Below are 26,490 nucleotides of genomic sequence, written 5' to 3'. Positions count from 1 at the left end.
TGCTGGCAGCTCTCTTTAAGTGGTTGCAAAGTTAGCAGAGCTCAGCTGCCATATGAACAAAAAATAACTGATTTACATCTTTTAATGCTTTGCAAAATTGTAATAAATCTCATATATATATTTGTGCATGTGATGCCACTTGCTGTCGACTGAAATTCATATGCACTTGATGCTCAAGCAACACCTAATCATGGCTTAGCCTTCGAATGACATATGACAAAACTCAGTATGCAAATGATCTGTGATTGGTCGTTAACTGAGCGCTAAGCAATTGTGATGTTGTTTTCAGTCAACAGCAAGTGGCAAATGTAGTTTTGATTTTTTTGCAATTGTACATGATAAATAATTTAGAAATCAAATTAACCAGAGAAAAAATGTAAATGTTTACTCCTGAAAATGGTAAATAAGTAAAGCATCCCTATGAATTACCATGGTCTGAGCGTACTTCCTGGTAGCAATCAAATTATTTGTGTTTCCTTTAATATATTCTCGTGTTTATGTGTTTTCTCCCTTCAGTAACGAGTAACTAGTCCAAGTATGTCGATGTATACGGTTCAAGAAAAATAGCTTCAGGCACTTTTCTTGTGTGCAATCAAGAAGCTGTGTTAGAAGCCTTGCCTGTAAATACACACGCAGACCAAACACGTGCACACAAATGCGAACATTGCATCAACTCTGTGAGAATGTAATACTCTGAGGGAAGATCAGAGTAGAAAGACAGCACACACCAAGTGCAGGTGATATTTGTCTTTGCATCAAATTGCCCTTTTCTGCAGCCTGGTGGATATGCCCCTTGCTCTGGAGATCAACCACATCTGTTGTCAAGGCAACATGATGGACACGGATGGAAAATAAGCACTGCAAAAGCAGCTACATGAGAAGTAACTAAAAAAAATGAGCGGAACAGTTATTTTAGATGGAACAAGATTGACTGCAGGTGCTTATAATCACTGTGTTTAATGCTGGAAAACATGCGTGATATCAGAAATATACTTAATGAAGTTGTAGATGTGACAAGTACGATGTAAACATACCCGCAAAGACTTTAGCTCAATCAACCCCAAAAGATATTTTTTCAAGAGTTCAATCATTCTCTCCCAAGAAATTATAAATTTATTTGAGTGTTTGGCTATAGGAGGGACTAAAAAAAAAGACTGGTTCCAAACAAATTATGCACTAAAGCATCCAATTACTTTACATCATTAAGTTCAGAAATAATTACTAAAGAATTAACGACTAAAATAATTGATTTACATAAAGTCGTAAATTGCTTTAGGTAATGGAGTACTAAAGTAACTTTAGGTAATTAAGTACTAAAGTGATTTTCATAAGAATCGGGATTTCCATTTACTACAATTTAAAATGTCCCAAAACCAATATTATATCATCAAAGAAATTGATCTGCTGCCTGTCTGCTGTCACATGGTTAGTATATCTGCCTTTTTACAGTTACGAATCACAGGACTTGAGGCCCTGACCTTCCTGTTTGGAGTTTTTATGTTCTCCCCAAGCCCGCGTGGGTTCTTGCCGCAAGATCCCCATCTTTTTCCATTCACACGTGAATGCTCTGGAACGCCCTACCAATGGAAATTTGCGCAGCCACCACAGTAAAAATCTATAAATCTCAACTAAAAACACATTCCTACTCTCAGGCATTTAGTCAATTGGTCTGTCTGACTGCAGCTTCCTTTTTCTCCTTCCTGTCCCTTTCTTGTGGTTTGGAGAGGGAGCTATATGGTGAGAGATGAATTGAATGCTGTCGTGCGGATCGGCGAAGATTGTGAGGAGGACCTTACCCGAGCAGTCAAGGCATCTTTGCACAGGACACTTTCTGCTTAATATGGCACATTGTGTTATTTTTAGCGTTCAGCATCGAGTGCTAGCTGTTGAGCCTGCAAGGAAGCTCCTCCCACCTGCGGTCTCTTTTGGAGGTTTCTGATTTTCCCCATATGGGTTTTTGAGTTTTTCCTTCCTCTTCTGGGCAAAGGTACAAACTACACCAGTGCAGAAAATGACACTTTATTCAACTTAATTTAACATCTTTACCTTATTATTATTATAACAAGTGTTTTTTGAGTGAATTATAATGATTTTAAGTGTGCCTAATAATGCTAAAGTAATGAATTTAGTTTATTCCATTGTTGTCGTATTGTCATCTGCTTCAACAGTACTATTAAAAGCAGCACGGCAAGTTTACTTCATTTTAAACGTTACTTATGATTATGTTACGTATGAGAATCATTTAAGTCAAAGACAGGATGATGGCAAACAAGGTATTGTAAGAAAAATCCAAAACAGTGAAAACTAGGATAAGAGGCTGTTGTTCTTCCAAGCAGCATTATTCCATCGAGCCACAGAAAGTTTGTGAGCCAAAGGACAGATCATGAACCCATTTGCAGACAGAAATGTTTTTATTCCTGTAGCACTTGCGTCGTAGCTAAGATTGCTATGCTGAAAGATGGCGAGCTTTTTATCTGCACACAATAGAGCCAAACATGCAGCCTGGACTATGGGTTGTTATGCGACTTAGTCATCATGCATGGTTACATACTCCTCCAGAAAGGACCTCTCATTTTTATTTTTCAGCAGATAGAGACAGTATGAAAACATTTCTTCTACTTGCCTTGAGAAGGCAGAGAAAAGTGCAACACACCATGCTCATGCATCCTTGATGGATTTCACCACCTCTTCAAAAGGCACCTTTTCATTTTGGCGCTCCTAAGTCCAGTCCCAAGTGATATCATAAAATTAAGGTATTTTGAATGCTATTGAACCTTGAGCCTCCTTACAAATGTGCTGCGTTTTTACAGTTTGCATGAGAGTATCGGTCAGATCTGGACCTTGGCACGGGAACAAATACTAATGAGATGATAATGCAGGGCCTTGTTTTTGTCTCCTTTACTCTTCAGTTTCATCTCTTTTCTACTCATCATGATAAAATTGGTAAATTCATTTTGTAGCCATTCTGCTGATGCTCCTTCAGAATGAAATACAACGTAATAATTTTCTGCTACCGACACATGTTCAAGCACAGCAGGATTTTGCGAAAGAAAACAACGGGTGGGCTTTTGCAGCATTACGAATGCTATTGGATCATGGTTTGAGTGACAGATAACAAGCTCGGAGGCTCGATGAATGTTTTTCCCTGATGGATGTAGCACACTTCATGCTGGCAGGTCTGTTCATTCTTGTCATTAAAACATTATGTACAGACCGTACATGTGGAAATAGGATTGACTGACACTGGGAGATCCATAATTAATGGTTTTGCAAACACACTTCCATTGGCGTTGCATTATCAATAACTGAGTTGTTCATATTTTTAGCCGTGTTTAATATATGAATCTTTCATTCTGTCTCTTGAGTTCCTCCCCAGATTTACCCCGTCGGTGATAAGTACTGGAAGTATTTCACTCTATAAAGGTGAAAGTAGAAGGAAAGTCCTTGTAAGGTAGAGTGGTTTAGGCTTGCCTCTTTACCCGTGCAGCACTGGTGAAAAGTGGAAAGCTGGATTTTTTGGCACGCTGAGTGCTTGTTTCCCTCCACTAGTCCAATTTCATATTGATGAGGCCTGCAGCAATTCAAAATGCATGTCTTATTTAAACATTTAACTGGCAAAGAGCAATCACACTCTTTACTCAAATCCTGCCTCGCCTGAAAAACACCCACGCTCAAAGGGGAAAATCAGGTACCTGAAAAAGCTGAGGTTTTCCTGCCATAATAACAGGTTTTGTTTTAGTAAGGCACGCATTTCAAGCCGGGCATACAATAAATCCTTTACGGCTCGTTCTGCACCAAATAGAAGCAATATGACAGAATTGCATTTCACTTCAGATATAGAACTAGCTTTCACTGAAAGGAAGTTGGGCTATCAAGAATGCATTTCGCAATCAACCAATTTGTTTTGCTTTATTTTTGTTGGATATGATTGTAAGCACACAAAAATATATCTACGAATATGAGCTAGGACAGAGACTATGTGTTTGTTATGGTTACTCTGTTTAAAGCAAAAGTGGTTTCTTCTTTCTTTCAAACCACATTTTTTTGCACACAAAGGGAGCAAAGAAAAACAGTTGCGTTTCTAAAAAGGGGCTGTTCTGACAAGCAAAGCTTGGCTTCAGTATGGCACAGACTACTTGTCAACATAATATGCTATATAGTTATCCTCTAATGAGCCAACTTACATATTTTCCATCTCGTTTGATGCTTGGTTTGAGGCCTGAATCTTTGTCAGACAATTATTGTAAAATCCCATGTATAAGACGCACCCATTTATAATATGCTAAATCACCCTTAAAAAGCAAATGTCTGTCTGTCCTGTATAATACAGTCTCCCGATTTGCTAGTGTCCTTGATACTCTTATACATTTCTCAACTCAACTACATTTTACACTGCTTCCAGCGAACATGTTGTGGTGTAATTTTATTTTTCACTTCAAAAAAATACAAAAGAGCCGAAACTTGGAGCACAGGGGACATTATCAGGGTAAACCTCCCTGTTCACTCCTGCAGGAGATAACAAGACATCGTGTGCGTGCAGCTGCAGATTCCTCTGGGGAGTCGCCTTTATTGTACAGCGCACACAACAAGCAACAATTCACCGTGTGTCACTAACATGAGGAGACCAAACAAGTTGCCGAGTTTTGATACTCTGTTCTTACTGGCGATCACTTGGACTCAAAAGGGACCAAACACACTGATGCACACATCCAAACACAAATCACATCATGCGGATACTCTACAGTATGCTGTATGGTGGTGGCAATATAAAGTACAAAATGTATTTTGCTTTTGGGCCATATAAATATGCTTTGTATCTCATAAAAGATAAATTGGTCAAATAACCAAATGAATGTTTTTTTTTTTTTTCCTATAATGTACGCTCTAAATGCTCCCAAAGAAACTGTTTTAAATGATAATCCAGTAGAAAAAGGGGAGAATCTCTACAGACATGCCTCAAGCCTCTTTGCAACCCTATTAGGAAGTGTTATGCAGCCTAGAAAATAAACCTCAACTCCAGCCTTAAATTCAGTTGCCTGCTTGCCCTTACCGGCCACATCGACTTCAGCTTTAAACAAAGAGTTGTCTGTGTGTGTGTGTGTGCGTGTGTTTGTGTTTTTTTTTTTTTTTTTAATGTAAGCAACAGATAATGAACTCTTCTTCTATGCCTGATTGTCACTCGTTAATTACTACCTTTTCAGTGTAACCTCAAGTAAACCTCAAGTAACATTGAAAGCTGCTGCTTGGATCCATATATGGACGTTCATGTATAAATGGTTTCTGATTTCACTAATGGAGCAGTAGGGCTATCAACATCGAATATTTTTAGAATCAATTATTCTATCCGTTGATTAATCGAATAATGGGATATACGTTTATTTTGCAATAAAGTGTATTACGCAACATTTTTTCTCATTTTGAGTTTATTCACCAATTATTTGCTTATTTTGTATTGTTTAGGTATAAAAACAAAACAACTCAAGAACAATGAGGCAATATCACTCTAGAGAAACCGATGTTGTACTCTAATGTCTTATCTTGATTAAACACAAAAGATAATCACCAAATAACTTCCATGAAGGACTAATCACCAAATAACTTCCATGAAGGACTACAGAAACCAGAATAATTAAGTGTTGAGCAGCAGAGGGAGTTAAACAATGGCTCTAAATGATTACATGATTATTTAACTAATTGTCAATTATTTTTGATAATGCATTGATTGTAAAATACAGTAATCTATTAATTCTGACAGCTTTAATTTCAAGCTCCCAAACTACACTTGCTTTGCTTAAGTCATTTATTTTAGGAAATGTAGTTTTTCACCAAACAAAACAAAACAACCACGTTTCAATAGCAACATCATCCTAATTGAAACCACAGTGTTTTGCTGTATTTTTTAAAATTACTGTCATTGTATTAGCGCGATTTGAGTTCGGCAATGAAAAAGAGTGCTGGGCTGTCGTAATACGGCGCTTCAATAGAAACTTATTAGACTGTGTGGCTATACATAATGAAGTGTCAAATGAGTCTGTGAGCAGCTCATCCAGACAGACGGACATTTAGACAACCGGCGCAACCTAATGCGCCATGTATCCACTCTCACTGTAATGGCCTAAGCAGCGTCCAAGCCCAACTCTCTAGGGGGAAGCGGGTAAGATGAGAAAATAAGTGGGTCAAGCTCTCTGTGCGAGGGACAAGGCTAGCAAAAGCTACCTCACTGAAATCAATGCACTTGTCCAGGCGCGTTTTTGGAATCGGACACCAAAAGAAAGCAGACTTAGTCAGTAAAATGGCAAGCTAGTAAAATGGATCAAAATTCCAAAGTCTTTTTATATCACGTGATCCCGCGATTTTTATAACATCGTTTTTGTTCTTTATATTCCGTATCAAAGTATTCACACCTTGAGTAGATGCTCATTATGGTACTTATCTAGAGAGATAAAAGTGATGTTAGTACTCCTGTTAAAGAGGTACTAATTGTTCTGTCACTCCCTGAGTAAATGGAAATCAGCAATTAAAGGAGATTAAATAATGATAGCGAACCATTGGAATACCCAGTAAACATTTTCAACTTTGTATTCTGATCTTTATATATTGCTTGTCTCCTTAGAGAATCTTCTGGTATCAATTTCACACCCTAAAATAACGCTAACACCTCCTACTTATGTCATATATACAGATAGAATGAATATAACCAAAGTCAGAGAGCAGTTTGCCAGAGAAGCATCTTCTCGAGCCTCACGTTTCAATTCTCTTGTCAGCTATTAGTCTCCTGGTAAACAAGTGGAAACGCACCAACAATGTCTTCATCTGGAGGAGCTAATCAGAACTGTGACGGCCAATTAACATTCTTGCTCTGAACCTGTGCAACCGGATTTAGAATGATGCTGCAGGAGGTCACATGTATGACTTCTTGCACTGATGAATGTAGTAAACAATATTCTGATCATTGTTTGCTTCTAAATTACTAACTCGTGCTTGTTTGTGTTTGAGGAACATTTTATGTGCTGCAGATTGTATTATCATTATATTGATGAAATTAATGAAGGATTTTGAAATTCCTTTTTTGATTCAATAGCACTCTTTTTCTGCTATTTCACCTAAAAGAGCGGAACTTAAATACTCCCATCCTTAAACAAACCAATTCGGAACCATATCAGGTCTCCAGTTTTAAGCATATGGTGAGTATAATGTATCATTCACATGCCCCCATCTTGATGTTAAGTTGCAACTTAACTTTGTGATACTTTATACTCTATAAATATTTCACATTAGAGTCATCATTAACTTTGTATACAACCTGACCGCTAAAAGTGAAAGTGACAGGTTGAAACCTTAGAGGACTTTTGGCTCCATTATGGCTGTGGGAAATAGCAGAATGCTCTGTCACAGGACCCCCGTTTTACACAGACACTTGTTTTTAAGGAGGTATACGCATGTGGAATCCCTTATGTGCGCGACACAAAATTGACCATAATTGAGCACTTAAAATAGAAAATGGAACACTTTGTGAACACCAAACAGCCAGAAGGGAAATTGAGGTAACCTACTCTCCTCACTCATTCTCCTTATTCTGTTCTTCCTTTGGCTTGACTGCTGCTAGTTGTGCTATTATTGCATGCCTATTTTTGTCATTCCCACTCAATTTTGCTGACTTTCTACATAAATAAAAATTTCAATAAATACTACACATTAAATACGTATTTAAATTTCATTATTTTAATTTATTTTTTTTGGGTGTGTTTGCCCCCCTCTTCCACCATTATTGGTCGGCGATGTTTTTAAGCCGAAAATTGGGACTTGGCTGCTGCCAGCGGGGGCTGTATCATGGCACATGGTGCATGTATGTATGCCTGATCCCTATTTAGACACCGTTTCACTTCCGTGCTCCCATGTATATGCCAGGTACAACATTTCTTGGAAATGTGGGTGAATGTGAGTGAAGTGATGTAGTTTTAGTCCATCGCTTTGCAAACAGTCAGTGACGGACTGATGGACTGTGTATCAGTATCGATGAAATGCCCATCTCTGGTCATTTTACTCTACAATATGATGATTATGTTCATATGTCGTCTTTCCTTATTATTTATTTGAACATAATCATGAACAGCTTCCCCCCTAACAGAACATTTTTGCTCTTTCTTTCTTTCTTTCTTTCTTTCTTTCTTTTTTTCTTTCTTTCTTTCTTTCTTTCTTTCTTTCTTTCTACTGCACAGAATTTAAAACAGCATACAAAAGGATAAATCAAAGGGAATGGTTATCTAATAGTCCTTGGGGAACGTTAACATTTCAGTGGTATATCTTGGTGAACATAGCATGTGGCGTAAGCGCTTTATTATGATATAAATTGCCAAGGGTCAGGTTTTGGGGTGGAGGTGGGGGGCAAGGGTTGGCGGTTGGCTGAATTTCCATTTACAAATTGTGTCCTCATTTGTTAGTGGCACGGCACCTCAATTACCCAGTGAGCAGGTTTTTATTTATTCATGCAGACAAAGTCACGTATTCATGAGGATTAAGCCAAAAATCGCTCATAGACTGGCAGGCACAGATTGCATATTTAACCATAGGAGGAAGAGCTGACGTGCTCACCCTCGCAAGATTGAGAGAAAGCAAGATGAGAGCGGGAGGAATGGCTGAGTTGTTTTTTGGGTCACAGCATGGTGACATTCATTTAAGTCCGCTTCTCATTTCAAGAAGATATAAGAGGGCATCAGGACTAATATGTGGGCAGTGGAAAGGACACATGGCAGAAAAATATGAACTCATTCCATTTGAACTCTGACAAAACAAAACTTTTAGAAGTATTTGACTGGATCATATGATGGAACAACATTAACGCAACTTAAAACAGACTGCATATTCATCAATTCCCATAAATAAAACTCATCCTTTATACACTGAAAGGAAAACACATACACTTAAGAAGTGATATGCTCATCTGGTAAACATCAAAACCAATCATATAGCCCAACCTATCTTCACAATTTCTTTGGAAAATTTTGAGTCTATTGTCATATGAAGCACATTTACAAGGATGCAGCGCAGCCATTATGTCCGGGGTTTTATCAAATTATCTACTCAGAATGGCCGAAAAGGGAAGCATTACAAGCAGCTGACTTTGTGCGAGCTGCTGTTTAGCAATATTACCGGAACCTGCTGCGACCAAAAGCAAATTATAGTGAACGTAATAAAGACAAAAAGGATGGCCCCTTTTCTGACTTTTTATTTGTAGGGACAGATGTGCTCTTGTCCCCGGGACTGCAAAAGTGGACACAAAGTCGCAAATGCCAAGCGTGCATTCAAGGATCACCATGCAATCTGGAAAAGAAAATAACCTCAAAGAGTAGACTATACCGTAAAAATACAAATGTAGTTAGAGTTATAGATATAGAGAAGCGAAACGGCAGTTGTAGGGTAAGTTTATGTTTAAATTGTCCTGTGTAGTTTTGGTGGCGGAATGGCTGACTTGAATCCTTGACACTTCATTTATATTGCCTTCTCAACACAGTTTGTGTCAGTTAAAACGGAAGCGTTGAGCTATCAATGTGAAGCAAATTTTTTGGTATGGATCAAATTTAAAATTAGCCATTGGTCTAAAATATGTGTTTAGAATTTGTTGTTAAAATAGCTGTATCTGATATTGCTGCTTCCAATAATCAAAGTGCTAATCCTTTTTAGCCCTTTGTGTATCAGACTGTATTTATTTATTTTTTTTAAGTGACTTTCCGTAGTCTAAGGTATGTTAATTCCTTCAACTTTACCAAAGTTACAGTAAATAAAATGAAAAAAAAAAACAACTCTTCCATAAATGTTATAAAATATTACAAAGTACGATAAACATTTCTTTAAGTTTATTTTCTCTTGTGCAATTTTGTCTGAGCGGGATACTTGGCATCTTTTCTTGTCAACAAGTTTGCTTATGATTGGGATGAGGTTCTGTGTCACAGATATTCCCATGATGGACTACAGGTGTTCATCAGTGTGGTGACTCCCATGTGATGTTTTGTTAATTTTCATCACTGAAAACAGCTGCTCACACACATATGCGCTGCCGTAGCATACCGTAGCATGAGCTAGGAAATGAGTGCAGGTAGCCTGTTTTTTGATAAGGAAGCTGTTGTGCTGCAATGTGGAATTTGTGTTTATCAGGGTTTATCAGCTCTTTGCATCACAGCATTACATGCTATACAGTAGTATGGTAGGAAATAGGAGGATACATTTTCCAGCATACTTTGTCCTAATTACAATTTTCATGTTTGACTATTTTACCATGCATCCTTTGTGTAATTTTGTGCAGAGTGGGGCCTGATTCGTCGCAAGTTTGCTCATGCATTAAGAGACGCGAGAAGAAGAGAAGAGAGTCCAGAAAATATTGACAACAAAAATTAGTGCAACATAATTGCCTATTCACTTAATCCATTTGTTGTCAATAACTCCTTGTCATTGTACCTCTAACTGAAATAAATGATCAGAGTGATTGATTTATTCAATGTCACTCCATTTCTGCTAACACTTCCAATACCATCAATGCAATTTTCATCCTGAGCTTGCTGTGCTCGCTCATGTTGTCTGTCAGAGCAAGTTATCACGAGAGCGATTTGGTGCCCACTATGTGGGATCTTAGCAAAAGATCACAATTTTAAATAAACACAAGCAACATTCTAAAAAAACAGCAGGTTCCATCTGTTTGCATGCAATGAAATATCAGGAAAAGCAGCTCTTACTGTCTGATGCTATCGTTATTTCAGTTTATATTCCAATGGCTGTGTAAATCACTTGAGGTTGATCTTAAACAGACACAGATATGTCACATTCAATTCCTCAGATACTTTCTGGTAACATCACAGTTTTGTTTGGGTATTTGTTATGAGGCATATGTGATGGGATCAATCCTTGTTGCCCCCACTTAGCCATGGAACATTGAAAGACAATCTAGATAATGACAGTACTGTATAGAATGACAGTACTGTATAGAGCTGACAGAAACAGGAATTCACAGACAAAAATTAACAGGGCAGTAGTAATAAGACGATAAGGAATATGAAATGATCACGTTTTTCATGTATACTGTTGAAAAGATACAATTAATCACTACTTTACATTATATTTGAAACGTTAGCTAGAAAAAAAAAGAAAAAAAAAACACACCCAGCTAAAAACAATAATTTGACAATATTACGTCTCCAAATAGCCTCTGGTATCAAACTCTGATGGCTGGGTAATTGCTGCTGATGGAGGAGGGAAAAAAAAACACACACACACACACATCTATTTCATTCAACATAATCTGTGGTAAACTGAAATCAATGAGGCTGAATTGTGTGATTACAATTTGATCGGATCACTAGCAGCCAACAATGCCAACAAACGCTGGCTAGAGTGGCTTGCTTCTTTTGAGCAGACAAAGCAAACTGCAACTTAATTGTTCACCTTGGTGGCTACCTATTGATCCTGTCTGAAATCTTAACTTTCATTTTTTAAGATTATGTTGTACTGCTGAGAACCATTATGCATTTAGTAGTCATAATCGAGAAGGAGGCGTTAAAAATACACTTGGGCTGTCGACGTTGGCTTTTTTTTGGGTCAGGTCTTTACGTGGGAGGAACTCTGCTACATGTACATCAAATGTGTATGATCTACTATATGTGTGTTTGTGTTTTCTGCATCCTGTGTCTGCTTTCTGTCAGTACTGCGTGTGAAAAAATAATTATTAGTCAATTCACTCGCACTGAATGGGATTTTATGTTTTCTTAAGAACAACAATGAGTATATTTAAAAAAAAAGCACGACGAAAGTAGGTCAGGTTTTAAGCTCTAAGTACAGGGATGGTGTTTACTTGCAGCCTTTTCTTATTTATCTCCGTAAACACATTAAAAGTACCAATTAGGAAACTATTTTGGTTGCTTTTTTTGCACACTGACTATTTTCACAAGTTCAGTAGAGTTAGTGTCCCTGCCTGTTTTGATGCATGCGGATTTATACAATTTTCAACCGTTTACGTTTTACCCTTGCATCTATTATTGATTAATGTATTTTGAGCTGTGTACCTACTCAAAGGCTGTGTTTGCACGCAACCAATAACCACTGTAAAAACAGAAAATTAGCTATATTTTTATATGCCATTTAAAGGAAACAAAATCATGGATAAGGTATTATTGGTATTGTGTTCTGCTCCTCGTCTAAGCAATCTGGGTGTTTGATATGAAATTACTTAAAATACGTGTAGAGGGAGGTACAACCACCTGTGTAATGTAGTGCTACGCATTAATTTCTCGCGGGAGGAAACAAGGCAAAACCCGGATGCTACTTTGGGAGCAAGGCAGCAGATTACTTTGTTACAGGGGTGACAGACCTAAAAATGTGTTTGATTGACAATAAAAAGTATGAAGTGAAAATGAATATTTGTACATTGTGGTCCCGATCAGGGGTAATACATTTAATATAATCATATTCGCTAATGCATGTAATATTTCAGAAACCCAAATTTAGACATAACCCAACCTTAATCTGAATACTGACCACATATAAACGCAGCCAATGATAAACATGTAATTACTGTGCATACATTAAAAAGTCAAGTTTCATTTTAATACACCAGTTCTTCTCGGTGTAAAGGAAGAAAATTCCGTCAGTACCAAAACTACATAATGAGGAATGAATATTTAAATGTAAAGAAAAAAGGATGAATCTCTTTACGTTGCATGAAATGACTGTCAACTTAACTAAAAGAAAAACAACAAAAAAAGTTTTCTCTTTCTATCATCTTTCCCAGCTTGTGCAATAAGCCAGCATGTGACCCCGTGGCACCTCTGTCCACACGGCCATGTGTGGCTTTAAGGCTGCGTTATGCTACGGACCAGTGACTCACAGATGCGACAGCAGGGCTGATCATCCATTATTATACCTCAGTGGATCAAAATGAGCAGATCTGCCCATTGCAGCCTCCCCAGTGCTGGCCCGTGGCTGCTATGCGGGGGCTTAGCGGGACCCTTCCACACTCTTCCCTCCACCACCCTCCCCTTGCACCTGTAAGCTCTGCGACACCAGCCGGGGCCCTTGTGGAGGCAGGGGGACATGCCTGGAGACAACATCTGCTTCCCCTTTGGTGACCTGCTGAGTTAAGCCAACTGCAGAATCAAGGGCACGCTTGCAGATTTGATCCGAACTGAGATTGGACTGCCACCTTTTGCCTGTCACTTGCTCCAGGAGACTTTACACAACAATGTGAACTTACACTTTCCCTCGCTCTAATATTCTTTCTTTTATGCCACTTTGATTTTTGGTAAGACACTTGGGAACTTTACAAATGTGATTTTATGGTATACTTTGAGTTAACTGTCAAGAGTACTAAATTTTTCAGACTATAAAGCACACTTAAAGAGTGCGCCTTTAAACCAAGTGTGCCTTATAACTCAATGTACCACAGCTATAGATATTTCCTCAAATTGACCTGCTTATTGAGACTGCACCGGATACATCGGCCTAATTTCCCGAAAAATACAGTAAACAAAACAAAACAAAAAAAAAACAGGTAATGTTATGAAGAGTGTGAGTTGATTTACCATGTAAAACTAATACAGTTTATAGAAAAAATGATGGCTGCATGGACCATGGGAAAGGAAAATAACCATCAAGTATTGATGGGGATCGATGGTAATTCTTCACCTTTGTGAGTAGTGTGGCCTTGGCAAACTAGTTTGGCAAAAGCAGAGATCTTTTTAATCCAGTCCTTTCCAAACAAATTGGGACGTTTTTTGCTGTTCTAAGTTTAATCACGCATCCACTGCAGTAGGTGGCAAGGACACTCTCATGTAGGTTATTACTTTATTTCAGGCAAATTTTTGACATATAGTCTGTGACAAACGGTTTTAAATGAATAATAACTGTGTTTTCCTTAATGTACATTAGAATGCAAAGTTAGTTGTAGGTGTATGCGTAACAGTTTTATAGACAAGTTATACTACAGTATTTATAGGTGCGGCAAAATATTGGGGAATCACAAAATATTTTCTTTGTCCTGGGATTGGAGCATAACGGAAAATTCTGAGCGTGCATCTTTTATCAAAATTTGACATCATAAAATGCTGTAAATCCTGACCCAGTATGTCCTGCCAATTTATGCTATCACAAGTTCAGAAATCTGGAACCAAGTATTGCACAGTTTCACCCAAAAACAAAGCAATCCATAGCCTAATGAATAACCTCACAGTCATTTCTTCCTTCAGCATGCGCTAAAATCTTCACAATTGTTTCTATTTTAAAGTTACATATTAAAGAAAAACCTCCCTGAATATTTTCCTCTAATTGGTGCATGGCCTTTGCCTGCAGGGGGAGACTATGCATGACAGATGTTTGACTCTTGAAATCCGGTGGGGCCCCTGGCTGAATGAAGTCAAGTCAAATCAGTGCAATCATGCAGGTGTCTGGGGGAAACAGGGACAAAGGGACACAGTCTGTCTGACGCTTTGCCAGAGCTCCTGGCACCGCTCGCGCACCGGGTCTGCTTCTGCATGCACGGAATGGCAGACAGCTGACTGACCTCACGAGCGTTACATCGCCTTGAGCTTCCCACAGATGCCTCGCAAAGCGCCTTGGCGCACAGGCGCCTCGTAACCACGGAGAACGTGATGAATGCCCGGGCCTCGCGAGCTGGGTACACAACAACTGGGTTCATGCGCTCGCTTTCGAGCCCTTTGAGAGCCACCTGTCATTCGGTGTTAAGCCAAACATGTCCTGTAGGGCCAAACTCCAAATGTACTCCCTCGACATCGCCTTTATCTTCCTCTTCTTTTTCTTCATGCACCCATCCGCTGCAATTCCTGCCACACTCTCAGTCCATTTGTCTGGCTTACCAGTCAGTGAGTGCTTTCTTAAGTGATGCATTTGTGAATCCCAATTTATCAAGCAGCGCATAGTCAGTGGATACATTGATCTGGGCCCAACAGAGTACAGTGAGGACTAATCCTGTATATACACTGCTCATTCTGGACCTGGGTTAAATCTTTAGTCGTAACTCAATACAGATAAATAACAGGCTGTGAACTGGCATGCTTTATTGCATTGCAGCCAATTGAATTAACTGACAATAACTTTTGTCAGGATCCGTGTGTGCGCATGTATGAGGCGCGTGGGGGCTGTATGTGAAGTGTTTGCCATGAAATTTACAGCACGGGCATGCCAAACATCGTGAAATTAACAAATCCACAGTAAAACATGGCTGTGACTGGCATATTTTAGATGAAATATGTTCATGCATGAAATTCAGACAGATGGCATCATAGTTGTAGCCGTCTGTCATCCAATCACTGATGTGACTGCGGCAATACTGCAGCTATCACATTAAATTGGATGTCATCAAAATTGCACTTACTCCCATTGTGATTTCTTACCAAACAGAAATGAACGTACAAATGGGAGAAACATCTCAATCATGTTGCATTGTCATAAAGAAAAAGGTCTGTTTAATACAAGAGTTGTCCTTTTATTCTGTGAAACTTTGCGTGAGTAGTGTTTGAAAAAAGGACAAAACATTACATGCTTTTGTGGATCAAAATGTGTTTGGATATTCCACATTTTTGGAGTGATTTATTTTATGTAATATGCTTTACATCCGTAGTGGAAAGTAGCAATTTTTAAATACTTTTTTGTTATAAATGAGATTTTTTTTTTTTTTTTTTTTAGTTATTTGTGCAGAAGGCACTTTCATACACCTAAGATTTTATCAGGGTTTCTGCAAATGAAAGCAGATTAAATTTAATGTTTTTTAATGTCATGAAGGGAACAACAGTTTTCATTCAAATTAAAAGCAAATGAACTGGAACATAAAACAACTTTTTGCTAAATTATGTTATAGTGATTCCTTTGCAAACATTTTGCATGCCTGTATTGTATTCAGTTTTATACGGATGTGCTTTGTCATCAGTGATTTCCCTGCAGACAAACCAGAAAAGAAACAATAGGCTCTCTTCTGGAATGGCTGACTACAACATGCCTATTAATAAGACTAAGCATTTACTTTCAAAGTTTAATAAATCATACATGTATGTTTAAGGGTAGATAGCTGATGGGTGGAAGAATATTTCACATACAAATTGATGACAACTATAACATTCCAATATAACATTCAAAGAAAAATAAATATGCAATGAAAAATATAAAAGTGTTATTTTAAACACTGTCGGCTTGAAAGGCATCACCACCAAATTTGCACGTCACTAATACCAACCTCGCAATTTTGTCCAAACGACTTAAAACAACACATGTTCTCAAGTGTCCTCTTGGAGAAAATGAGATGGCTTTGCCATTTGCCATGCAATTCTGCTATATATCAAGTCAATAACATCACAGGCATTGAGTTGAAAATACAACCGCTGGTAGTCTCAGGTCCACTCAGCCTTCGGGAGGCATATTGACGCACTGCTATTTTGGTCAATATGTCTTTCTGAGCTGAGGCCATCCTTACCCTTGAAGACGGACTGCATGTGAAAAATGAGAGCGGGATGGGGCCCTGCATTTTAATCTGACTTTTATCTGAAAGGGCCTTAAAGGGATGTGAGGGTGGTGAGAGCATGTGGGGGACGAGAGAGCGGGGCAATGCACTTCCTATAACCTCGTCTCAGCCACGCTAATGCAGTTGTTAACAATAAGCCCCACTATTGGTTACACTGAAACGCAACACGGCCAAAGCCGGAGCATAATGGCTTTATTGATAGACCAAACAAGCTGAACTCTGACCCATTCGCCGTATTTATAGCCAAACATAATGTTCTCCTCAAAGCTTCCTCTGCCAAAGGCCAGGAATTTTACCGATGCCACCCCCCAAAAAAGATATCCTTTCATGCAGTATATGCTTATGACGGGCGAATGGAAGCGAGGGAGGAAATTGGACTAGTATAAAGAATATCAATAACAAATGCCTTTAAATAAAACATCGAGCTTAGACAACCATGACTTTTGAGAAATGTTGGGTAGTGTGAGGAGCTGTTCCTGTGGTGAGATTTCGTAAAAATTTAATAGCTCAGGTAAGTTATTATTTCAGGAGCTCTGGCTTTAAGAGAGTGTTTACTAGCAGCACGATTCCAACTGGATCAAATTAAATGAGGATATAAATATTTACTACACAGCCCTCAGCACCTTGCGCCACGCACGCAGTTGGCGACCGACAAATAGCGTGCCCTGTTTAGATTTCAGGAATGTTGCTTTCAATGATTTATGCTTGGTGTTAGTGAGATCACATCAGCTTGACGGGATCAAGGAACAAAACTGTTCACCTCTCCCTAACCCAAACATTTCACAAGTTTAATATGCAGCCAGAGCAATATTCCAGTTTCGGAATCAGAGCCGGTGAAATGGAACAAAGTGAATTGCTTTCTGATGCCTTTGAGCCTTCATTCTTGTTTGAAGTGGCTCCCCCTTCTCTCCTAGTTCAAAATATATTGTCCAGGGATGTGATCAAACCTGGCAGCTATTGATCCCTTCCCAAACCAGACATAAGACTTACTGAACATGTTAACAACTTCAGAATGAGTTCTTTAATTGTACAGGTCTTTGAAAAGCCTACTCAAACAACTGCACTTCAGAGTGAATTTGAAGCAGAATCTTACTAGTATCAAGCCAAGTTTTCTGTTTTAATGTTAAATTCTTTGAAATTTCACCAGCAGCAACGTCAGTCTGGATGCATGAGAGAAGCCTTAAAAGATATATTGTGACATTTAATGAGCTGTATTTTCCGAAGTGCCTCAAATAATTTCTTAAGAGCATAAAATAACCAGAATTGGCCCTCAAATCATACCGACGCGATTGACTTAGGCAAGCAAAAGCACATTATGTATTGTTAAGTTTTTATTTAACAGACCAACAAAAAGTAGCGCTTGAAGTGGAACAAAAACTCGGTTTTCAAATATTTAAGTGAATATAAACGAAAAAGTGTAGTGTCCATTTGTATTCTGCAGTGGCGTTCAGTCAGGACCTTCAAGCCTTTCTCTGTGAGCTCAAACACTATCTATCAGCAAGTACAAACCTACATTTGCAGCTTACATGAAATGGTAATAATTTATTTCCAACAGTCTATTGTCTCATACTGTGAATCTTGGATGCACAGCTTTGGTACAAGTCAAGGTAACGCAGCTTTATTTATATAGCACATTTCATATACAAGGTAACTCTGGGTGCTTCACATGATGAAAAGTACATTTAAAGCACTTACAAAGAAAAGAGTGAAAAATATTCAAAGGCAAAGTAAAAAAAAAAAAAAAAGAAGCTTACTAAAAGTACTAAACAGATTGACAGTATGTGTATGATATACATGGATCTTTTCTTGCTTCTTTGCTTCAACACTGTATTTACTATGATTTGATTTTCTCAAAAAATGCCTTCATCAATCAGTATTGTATTATATATGGATGCCGTCTCTTCAGTTCATCTTTAATTAGAATTTCTTCCTATGTGCTTCCAAAAAATATGGTATTAGAATCGACATACATATAGTATAATTACATATTAGCAAAATCTCCATAGCCCTCTCTGTGAGCAGTTTGTGTGTCCCAATGATCCTGGGAAAGTTGTCTGGAGCACTACGCTCCTGGCAGGTTCATCCATTTCAAACAGGATCTAGGTGAGGGACTGGTCAAAGCACGGCTCATTGACCCCCTAAGACGAAAAACGAAATTGGCCAGCAGGCTGAGGAGCCAGGCCTGGGGCTGGGGCTCACTGGTGAGCACCTGCTGTTGGTGGCTGGGCCTGCACACATGGAACTCGGCGGGTCAAAGACTGAAAAGGTGATGAGTGTCCCCCATCCCACGGGCTCACAGCCAGTGGGAGGGGCCATAGTGGTCGGGTGCAGTGTGAGCTGGGAGGCAGCCAGGGTTGGGGACCTTAGCAGTTCGATTCTTGGCCAGAGAAACTGGCCCTAGGGACATGGGATGTCACCCCTCTGACAGGGGAAGGAGCCTGAGCTGGTGTGCGAGGAAGAAGAGCTGCGAGTCCGACTTGCTTTCCAAGCACAGCTTGGGTTTGGTATTCTGGAGAGGGGTTGGTCTCTTCCACTCTGGAATTGCTCACGGTGTGAGGCGCAGTTCAGGAAATCACACTTTTTGCCCGCCAGCTCGGCTCATATTCCCCACCATTTTTGGAGTCATTGGAAGGTGTGCTAGAGAGCATTCCCTCTGGGCTCTCCTTGTTCTACTGGGGTACCTTAATGCTCGCAAGGCCAAAAACAGTGAGTTCTCGAGGGGCATAATTGGGAGGAACAGCCCTCCCTGATCTTAAACCGAACTGCGTTATTTTATTTGTTCAATTATTAGTATTAATGGAGCTCTGTGCTCATCACAGATTGTCCATGATAAACATCATGTTGGAACATAAGGGTGTTGATTTGACCATTTGGCACCAGAACACCCTGGGCCCCCAGTTTGATGATTGAGTTTGCGGGCATATCATTGGATTTGTGGCCACAAGTTTTGGACACTTGGGTGAAGAGAAAGGAGGAGCTGTCGAATGATCACTCTGATGATGTGTTGGCTCCGATGCTAGGGGAGGATGTTGGCCAGGCCTTGCAGATCCAAACGTATGGTGAGGCTCTTTTGGGGACATCTAACAGACTTCCCTGTCAAATGAAGTTTCAACTTTCACCCAATGCAAAATTTCTCCCATGTCCTGTGGGAGACGAGGGACAGTGTGGACCATGTTCTGCCCCTCCATTGTCAATTAGGCTGTTCAGTGTTGTGGCCATAAGGTCACCAGTGCCATGGCAATCTCTGAACACGCTGGTAGGCACCAGTGGTAAGGGATGCTGTCAAGCTGAAGAAAGGGTCCTGGGACTCTGGAGGCAGCTGACGGTTATGGACTGGCCAAACGGTGAGAACAAAACGCCTACTTCTGGTTATAACACGGTGCGCCTTATAAACTGGTGAAGCCCATCCTTGCAACCCACCGTGTCTTATAACACATGGTGTGCCTTAACATCACGTGCACCTTGCAAACAGGTGAGTCCCATATACGAAAAATCCCAGTGTGCCTTATAAGATGGTGCGCCTTAAATTCCTGGTGTGTCTTATAACAAGGTGAGTTCCATATATAGAAATTTTCAAAAATGTAACTGCTCATAGAGCCTCTCCTTATAATACGGGGTGCATTATGATGCGAGAAATCTGGTTCGTCTGAAAATATCTTTTTCATCCTTGTTTGTTAAAAACAAAACCTGCACAAGCGGACGTTGTAGACATGAGATCCGGCCAGCCCATGTTGTGATACATCCAGCATCAAATATGCTGGATGCCTGCCTCAAAGAAGGATGTTTTACAACTTTTTGCTTTTGATTAGTTTCCTTTGATGATACATATGGATTGATGATATTATTTACTGGGCAAAAGCATTTTAATAAATTATTCGGGTTTAGGATGGTGGCGGTGGTGGTGGTGGTGGTGGTGGTGGTGGTGGGGGGGGGGGGTTATTCCCTTATGCCTCTCTTCCCTGCATGCTACTGCCTAAAGTGAGTACTTTAGGCAGTCGGCCGCTCACCAGAGACAGTGGTGAGCGGCCGACAAACAACAAAAATTGAGGAAAAGAGGTTTCGACCATGACACTTTTCGATAGTTTGAAGGGGTTTTCAGAGAGCTGACTGGACTCCTCCGAATCAATAACTTGTCTCTCTCTCTCACTCTCTCTGAGACGACTAGTGTGGCATTTGAACCAGATAAAACAAGGCTTCCCCTCCACCTCACCTCCGAGAACTGAGCACTTCTACCAAATCCCAATCGGTTGAGAAGGATACAGATGAGTCCATCTAAATCCCCTCCTGACTCAGCTCTAAACCCCCGCTGGTCAAAGAAAAAAAAAAAGGAAAAAAAATAAAACCATCTTAAAAGGAACGGTCCAATCTATGTAGGTTAATACTCACTGTTGCTTCATTTAGCTCTGTTGCAGGCCCAGTGGGGCAGCTGTAAAAAGTTCTGGGAGCCAGAAGGCACAAAAGCTTTTATTTATTTATATGAGCAAGAATATATAGCAGAGAGAGAAAACTGGTGCAAATGATGTGGAAAGAAGAGGGAGTTTGAAGATGTTATCTCATACATGGCAGGATAACTGCGACAAAAAGGAATTGGGTGCTTTACCATTTTATACGCGCTGCATGAATGAAAACTACAGACAGAATATTGTCACTGATAAAATCCTTTTCGAATCGCCTACGTTTTAGGAAAATGAAAATGGACAAAGATATAGATGAGGTAATTCAAATTGGAGTTTGTAGTAATGTCTTGTTGACTTGCCACAGTTGAGAGATTGGAAACAGGCTGAGGGAATACTAAAAACTGTAGCTTGTTTTGTAGAGCTAAAAAAGAAGTGGGAAAAAGACTTAAATTAAATACATACAACAAGTGAAGTAAGTTTTGTTTGCTCAATAGCATTTCACAATCTTGAGTGACCCCAGTCCAGTTCTGAATAAGACAGAACTACTGTTATTGCTGCAATTGCAAAACACATTACATTTCACTGGCTCCAAGTTCAATAATCTTGAGTCTTCGGTAATATTCACTGTTAAGATTTTACGTTGTTCAATATCTCTTAAGGCCGCAGGTTTCAAAGGGTGTCAGGAGAGCAATGGCATAGTGTGCTAAAAGAATAGAACGTTCTCATCGGTGAGAATATGTAGGATTATAAAATAACATAAATGAGAACTGATTCCATCCGTCTTACTACAAGCAGCACCAATGTTGCCTTAAGCAGGGGACTGCTTTTAATCAGCCCACTGATGCTTATAATCGACAAAAGTGAGAGTAAAAGGCTGATAGGGCAATCGATAGCATTAATCTTATATATATATATATATATATATATATATATATATATATATATATATATATATTCACAGTCACGATTGCATTGCCTTGTACTTGCAGGTGCAAGGATAATAAAGGCTGTCTGTCTAGCTAGCTATACACACGCACACACACAAACTTGCATCATAGTAGTCTTGCAACAGTTAATCTGGCTAACCTGGTCAACTAATTATCTGCTTCTTGCTCCAGCGGACGTTTAACTCTGAACAAGGGTCCTCTTTTGCCTTCACGTCAGCTCGGTCTCTTCCCCCCGCCGCTGATGATATTGTAATACTAATTACAGCTAATTGTTCTATGCTGAATGGATTTAGTCGCGTTGCAAATGATATGCCATTGGTCAGTGTCACAGTGTTTCCACAGAAAAATTCGATGGGGGAGCGGAAATTTGCACAAATGAATGTAATTAAGAAGCACATTCATTACTTCTAATTGCATCTGAGAAGCCTCAAAGTGAAACTGAGATTCGGATAATGAATGTGAGTACGCACCAGGAGTTTGCCACATTATAGTGAGCATGAAGGGTAAATCGCACCAATAGTTACACTAGTGTACTGAGGTTGATACTGCTTTTCTACAATCACACTCATAAAGCTTTGCCATGAAATCCTTTTATTCATGCGCAGATTGTGTCTAGACAGTTGAATTCCAGTCTTAGTGTAAGCTCGGCACTGGCTGTTAGACAATAATGGGTAGTGGTTTGAGATGATGTTAAAAAAAAAAAAAAATCACATGATGGCAGTGTTAAGGTGGGCAAAAGGGTAAGCATAAATCAGTCAGCTGGAAACTAAGGTTGTCGAAAGGTTGTTATGAACATTTTGGAGAGTTCAAAACATTACTCCCACAAGCACATGGCAAGCTTTTAACCAGATTATTAGTCTACTGCTATCAAGAATGGTAAAACCTGTTGCAAAAATTGCACATGGCTGAAAAATATTTAGACAAAAAAAGGAGGGAAAAAAAAAGATTGATTTAAATGTATTTTTAGATGAAGCGGGTCCTTTTAATAAATTGAATTTATAATTCACTGAAGCCTATTTAAAAACATAATCTTATTATAGTTGCAGTGTTTAAAGGGACTTAAAAAGGGGATGGTCTTATTTCAATAGTAGATTTAGATCTTAGACAAGTTGTAAGCTGGTCTTTTCTAAGCCATATGCCACAGATCAAGCTGTGGTACCGTACTGCTGTATCTCCCAAAAATCCTGTAGCACTACACTGTAAATGAAAAATAACAATAAAGAAATCTTAGCAACCACAGGTATTTTGTTCATTTGTTTTGATTGTTTGCTTGGGTGTTAATGGATACGCTCTAAATTACAAAATAAAATAAATACATTCAGAAAAAACTGACGCCACCACCAATTTTCATCACAGCTTGTTCACTTAGCTAATGCAAACAGGAAAACACTGAATGCAAATCAAGAATATACTGTATGTATTTTCAAAACTGACTGTTTACCTGAACTCATTACTTGGGTTTATTTTATGATAAATTACACAATAACATGCTATTTTAGTCCATTATAAAAGTCAGTATTGATGAATAAAAGTAGAAGAAACAGAGGCAAAAATTGCCATTGCATGTCATTATATGCTGCAAGTGTCACAATTTGGGGAAAGGATACCGCTCCTTGTGTCTAATTGCTCAAAAGTGACTCGGATTTTCAAGATTTCAGCAAGTTGCTGACACACAACAAAATGTAACAATGCTTAACTAAACGCATGACAGCATATGACTGATGGAGGCCTGCTGAGGTAAGCCTGAAGGGGCGGTAGCAACAGCCCATAAAATCAACAGCCTTCCAACTCATAAATAATAGAAATATAAAATGTCACATGAACTTTATTTCCAGAGTGGGCGGCCTAATAACAATGCAGGCTTCAAGAGAGAGCTACATTGTCACAATAATGTCATATGGATTGCCTTTCTGGACATTTACACAATATTACACTTCTAAAATGTCCTGCTTCTTTACATAAGTTGTATTTGACGTCTAAAAGCTTTGCTTGCTTTGTGGCAAGAAAGCCACAGTAAGTGTACAGTCTCGCTTACCGGAATGCACGATGCGGATATTTATTAAAATTGGTCATCACTATTAATACCCTGTAAAAATGACCTCACCTGTTTCAATAATCTCAAATATTTCCTGTTTTCTCAACTGCTTCTTCTTGGACAATCATGCTGTATTTTTTTTTTTTTTTTTTGCTTTAATTTCATTGGTAATTGGAGTCTCACGACCTACTACGAGCTAGTTGATGTTCTCAATCGCTTGATGAGCGCAGAAGGAAACCCAAGTGTTTTTTTTTTTTTTTTTTATGCTGAGATGTGCGCAAAAACAAACTGATAATGGAAAATCCAATTTGGTAAAAAAAAAAAAAAATATGGTATTTATGTTGTCATGAGGTGTTTTGTTTCCAAAACGTATCAAAACATTTACATTTGAACTAGTCTGTGCAACGTCACATGACTCACCATGGAGGTTTTGTCCACTCATTGAATGCCAAGGAGATTTTTTTTAATGTTTTTTTAGGAGTCCAGACATTCAATCCCAGACACTTAAGTGTCAATTTATTACTTTAGTATCTAGAAAATAATGTCCCTAATGTACTTAAGTATCGGTTGAATCCTTAGGTATCTGGGTTTAATTTTTGCGCTCTTAAAAAAATTGAAAATAGGTCCCAGGCATTGAATGAGTTTATAACTCTATTTACTTTTATTTATGTGTTTATAGCCCTGTCTCCACCAATGGTTTCAACCCTACACTATTCTGCCCTGTGTTATTCGACTCAAGTTTGCTTTGTTAGTTTGCTTAACAGTCATGTGTAGATTAAGTGATGAGTTCTACACGCACGTCCACTAAAGGTGATCCAGCGAAAGTATAGCAACAACAGGAGCTTAATTTACAGGGTGCGCCTAAGTGCTCGGTTCTGTAAATAATACAAATAAATTTAAAATGTTACACACGGTTAAGCTGGCTTGGACTGATTCTCCCCCCCATTGGTTTGAATGCAAGCGTTACTGCACTGGCAATCTTTTTCCTTATTAAATGGTCTGTGCACCTCTAATTTACACCATATTTATTGGTCTCTGCTTTTAATGTAGTTCTGATTTACCACAAGTATTTATTTTTTTATTTGATCACACTCCTTGTGTGTTGTGTGGGTATAGCCACTTTTGTAAATGTGTTATTAATGCAGCTGGATTTGAAGATATCTGACCTAAAAGGATTTTTTTTTTTTTTTTTTTTTTTTATCTAGAAGAGGGCAGATTCTGATGTGAGGATATCTGATGGCATGTGGTTTTGTCTGGTTTTGGCCACTTCTGCACTAGCATGATGCACAATATGTTACACCCCCTTATTTTCAAAGACTTCTACTGCAATTTTACCATTTTGGCTTCTGGGAAATGAAAATACAGATCTCAAGGAGGCTACTTAAGGAGAAATCTCAAAAATCTATTTTGTACACACAATCTATATTTGTCATTTCTGCAAATATGTATCTCCCAACATGTGAAAACCTTTGCAAGAGCGGTTGTTTGACATTTGGAAGTGTAAGATCAGGTTTTGCTGTGATTGTTTCATATTTTTTTCCCCCATCAACCTGGTGTTTACCAGTGTTAACTTTCCAAATGTGTCAATGTAGAGGTCTTCCATGTAAAATGGATGCGCTTTAACAAATATTATCTCGACGCCAAAGTGGGTAATAACTGCAGTGATTGAGCAGGTGGATGTAATATGAGATGTTTATGTCAATGAATATCAATGAGATGATGAGCAATTCAGTCTCTGTGTGTGAATTAAAATATTCTGTCACCATGGTGAATATTTTACAGCGAAGGAGAGGTTTGATCACCGGTTATGTCTGCTCTCGCATTTAAACAAGTGACTGCTTCACAGGTGTGTAAACGAATGTCAACTTGTCTTGTAAATATGAGATTTCTTGGAGCTGCGTATGAGTTTTCTATCAGAGAAAATCCAAAATAAGAGGGACCTTTGCATGTAAATGAACAGAAAGCCATCGACGGGATGTCACCCATCTCATCTAATGTCGAACAAATGTATTCACAATCACACTCGCGCTGACACCACAGGCCCAGACCTGTCAGCACAGATGCTGGAGAGGCTGATGCAGCAAGCACTGTTGTCTCACTTACAGCAATGAGACAATGGATATAAAGTGTATGAAAAGCAATTTATTTCTACCTGTCCTGTAGATTTGAGCTATATTAAGAGGAAAAAAATGAAGACGCACACTCTCATAGTTTGATATGTAACTCTGGCAAAGAACCACCTTGCTGTGTTGCACATGCACAACAGCGGCAGAGACTGGACCCGCAGAAAATATAACAACATCCACTGACCAGAATAAATATAAAGCGCATTGGTACAGTATAAGGCAATGACAGATTGAACAGGGAGCCAACTTGTCCATGCTGCGATGTATTTATGTTGCTTCTTCCCTTGTGCGGTGTTGTGAAATATCGGCTGTGTGTTTTCTGTAGCCCCTGTACACATCAGCCAACTATATATTTATATATATATTTTTTTTTATGCTCTGTATGTTTGTGACTTCAATGGTCTCTTTCATGGAGAATATCAGTGGGCAGCAAACGAAACAGTGACAGCTTTCCTGAATTATTTGATTCATC

At 38.9% G+C, this 26,490-nt stretch overlaps 1 protein-coding gene across 1 annotated transcript in view; it reads right to left on the bottom strand.

The window, feature by feature from the left end:
• Positions 1 to 26,490, bottom strand: part of pcdh11 (protocadherin 11) — a 136,190-nt gene that overhangs the window by 24,894 nt on the left and 84,806 nt on the right. The window lies entirely within an intron of this gene.

The sequence above is a fragment of the Hippichthys cyanospilos genome, chromosome 13, assembly GCF_059441005.1.
Source record: "Hippichthys cyanospilos isolate Australia breed blue-spotted pipefish chromosome 13, RoL_Hcya_1.0, whole genome shotgun sequence".
In the NCBI taxonomy this organism is placed as follows: Eukaryota; Metazoa; Chordata; class Actinopteri; order Syngnathiformes; family Syngnathidae; genus Hippichthys; species Hippichthys cyanospilos.
The sequence above is the reverse complement of the archived record's forward strand: the minus strand, read 5'-3'. Positions and strand labels throughout refer to the sequence as shown.